Source organism: Gymnoscopelus braueri, assembly GCF_963280865.1.
Source record: "Gymnoscopelus braueri genome assembly, chromosome: 11".
Classification (NCBI taxonomy): Eukaryota; Metazoa; Chordata; class Actinopteri; order Myctophiformes; family Myctophidae; genus Gymnoscopelus; species Gymnoscopelus braueri.
This window is the reverse complement of record NC_137613.1, coordinates 22,442,193-22,445,980: the sequence shown is the minus strand read 5'-3', so window position 1 is coordinate 22,445,980 and position 3,788 is coordinate 22,442,193.

The window sequence follows — 3,788 nt, the reverse complement described above, 5'->3', positions numbered from 1 at the left end:
AAATGATACTCTGAAGGCAAACAAATGTAAGACGTATGAGAAAGTGGTAGCTCTTGATAATCCAACTTGTCGTCATCATTATAATTGGTGTTTATCAAAAGAACTGGGTGTGCGTCAATGTGCTTTTAGATGATCTAATGGTTTTCCAAAAAATACACCATGTAGCCAGGCTACACGCACTGTTCATCACTCTTAAACTTATCCCTGTCTTTAACTTGCAAGAAAAAGTGTCAATTAAACAACCGCGCAACCTAGCATTGGTGACTCATTATAATTATGTTAGTAGTCAGAAAAAAGAGATGGGTTGGAGGACATTGAACACGTGGAGAAAGTGCTGCTGAAATAAATCATGACAGTATAGTCAGCGGTGATTATTGAGGTCAGGACTGACAAGTGAACAATAGATAAGTATTGGTCCAGACAAGGTCGCCATGAATTTAGATACAGTATCGTGTTTACTTAGGGTTGGGCTTTATAGTGAACTCTGAACTGCTTGAATTGATGTCATTCTTACCATTGTAGTAATTGCACTGTGAGGTTACAGGCGCAAAAAGGAAAGGTACTGGGCTTAATAGCATCATTGTATTTTACATAATGCTCTACATTCCTGATGGATGCGTTTATTCAAAGCAGCAGTAAATGTGAAAGGTAACTTATGAACATTTCAAGAACCCTATAGTATAGACTGACATTGACCCTTAAAGATGTAATAGACCTACTGTAGAATCTTGGGGTGCATATTGGACAAGGAAGGGACATCCCAGCATGCCTCAGGGCACACACACATTCATTTTATTTACTTTATGTATTGCCCCTCCTTATTTCCTTTCTTCTTCCAATCTCTTTGCCGAAAATAGCCGAACTTCAAGCTCATCTGCTATTTTTGACAAATTATCGCCCCCAGAACAGATGGGTTTTTCATTTCATGTGTTTAAATTGTTATTACTGAAAGGAATGGTCACTGGAAGCACATTCCTTCCTTGAGGGCTCCATTGTTTGAGCGAGTTGGTTGGAGACACAACTTGTGAGAGAGGAAGTTGCTCAGTCAGCAGGCCTTTATGCAAGGATTTTGTCCTGACAGACACGTGCAGGTTTGTCTCAGTAACAGGCCCCTTTTTGAGTCAGGCCTGTCATCATCTGTTGTTTTTATCAATCTTTTATTAAGAGTCTTCTGCTGCTGCTTTTCCAGCCTCACAATAACATTTTTCAGCATTGTCAAGATCTGATTATCAAGATTACCGGACAGAAACAAAGATACCTTAGTTATCTTTGTAACCATAAATCCTCTGCAAAGCTGCAAGTGTTTTGGTTTCTCCTAGACATGTTTTGGCAGGTGAATTTTCCCAGGGCATCGTTACTGTATGTTTTACGCACTTGCAAAACCAACCGTCATTCATCCCCTCAGCAATACTTTGACTTGCCTCGTAGATTTGTATAATTTTTTACCTTACTACCCTGTTACTTATAGAATACTGTTACTAGAATATTTGAGATTATTATTCCACTTTAGCCCCTTGGAATGCTTGTTTGTTTATATGTTGTTGTGCTTTCTGTATTTCTTTATTGCGAGCTGCTCAAAACTTGCCCTAGTGGGATTAATAAAGTTGTTTGAAAATTGAACTAGTCCATACTCTGGGGTGTGTGTGTGTGTGTGTGTGTGTGTGTGTGTGTGTGTGTGTGTGTGTGTGTGTGTGTGTGTGTGTGTGTGTGTGTGTGTGTGTGTGTGTGTGTGTGTGTGTGTGTGTGTGTGTGTGTGTGTGTGTGTGTGTGTGTGTGTGTGTGTGTGTGTGTGTGTGTGTGTGTGTGTGTGTGTGTGTGTGTGTGTGTGTGTGTGTGTGTGTGTGTGTGTGTGTGTGTGTACATAGCCCCAGTCCCAGCAAGCTACTATAAAGAGGATAGCAGGATGATACCCTACGAGAAGCAGAATGAGTCAAGCTCATAATATGGGCCTCCAACCGCCGGGCCTCGGCTGCTGCCAGACAAACAGACAGAGTGCGTGTCCATCTTACCCTCGGCCTCGCCACTCACGAAAGGCGACTGAGGAGACAGAAGCCAGGCCATCTATCGATGTCTGGTTGCTATTGTGACGGCCTTCCCCCCTCTGCCTGTCTGGGGCTGGCGCTTTCCCATCAGGGGAAGTGATTGGCAGAGTGGGGCAGGCTGTCTCACCTGCGGGTGATTGAGGGAATTCTATATAAGGCTAAGGAAACTAGAGGCAACACTCTCTGTTCTCCCCCAGTGAGCAGCTGCTCTAATTTGGGTTCCTGCCTTTATTGTTGGTTATACATTCACACACATGCGCACACCATGCTCCACTCATCCATAGAGTGCAGAGTGCAGACACTACTAATACCTACCATTTATTCACACACCATTGCTGTATTTGTTCATTATTCTTTACTTTAGGGCATTTAAGTTTAAATTACTTTTATTGCATTTATCTTGTGTGGACTCCCTCTTTGTCACATTCATCACCCGGTTTGTGACACTATCGATGGCACGTTGCATGTAATTTAATTGCAATACTAATGAAAATCTCAACTGTAATAACCTTGCTATGGCCATTTTAAGCACACCCTAATTAGAATCAGAACATGATATGCAATAGTGCAGTCATTGTTGTGCTATGTACAAACTCACACAACATCCATAGATTTCTGTCAAGAGGTTTAGTGGCTTACCAAATGTATGACTCAGCAGTCTACCTATAACACTGCAGACTCGACATAGTTGGGTAACAGGAGAACTGGGCCCCATTTTTTTTAGGTAGAACTGGAGTCTTTGTTGTAAAACAGACAAAGACTCGAACAGCATGCTGCATACTGCACATACCATGGATATGTGATACATATGGGATCAATCTGTAGAAGATAAGGCAGGCTACAAGAGTAGCCTACAAAACAGATTGGTTCAATGTTCACAGTTCTAGTGAACTGATGGAGTCAACGACTCTTATATTAAAATATTATATTTGGCGTTATATACAATTAAGTTAAACTTATGTAAACTATTGGTTATGGGGGGAAAAGAAAGAAAGAAACTATTATATAAACTGTCTAGAACACTTGCCTTGTGTGTGTTATTTATGAGGTGGAACATTCCGTTTAGTTTGCTGTAGGTATGACAGGTGGGTACTACTTACCAGTGGTGGAAAGTAACTAAGTACATTTACTCAAGTACTGTACTTAAGTAAAAAGAAATAGGTACTTTTACTCTACTGGAGTATTTCCACATTTCTGTACTTTTACTTCTACTCCACTACATCTCAGAGGCAAATATTGTACTTTTACTCCACTACAATTATTTGAAAACTTTAGTTACTAGTTACTTACTAGATTTTGATTGTTATTACAAAACACACATTACATTTCGGCCATTTGTAAATAGCCGATCTACAAGCTCACAAAGTGACACATTGTGTGCTTGTAAATCTGCTATTTTCAAAGAATTTGTATACATTTTATACACTTGAAAACTTGAAAAATGGGACATAGTGCATAATGAGTATACTTTTACTTTTGGTACTTCAAGTGCATTTTGATGCCAACACTTTTGTACTTTTGCTCAAGTAAAATTTTGATACCAACCTTGTACTTGTGACATTGATTGATTGATTGATTGATTGATTGAGATACTTTTACTTAAGTAAAAAAAATAGTACTTTTTCCACCACTGCAGGTAGGTAGCAGCTGAGCCAGCAGTACAAACAAGAGCTCAGGTTATAGTCTGAGTCCGACAGAGGGGGGAGACAGACAGACAGGCGGACAGACAGACAGACGGACCTAGAG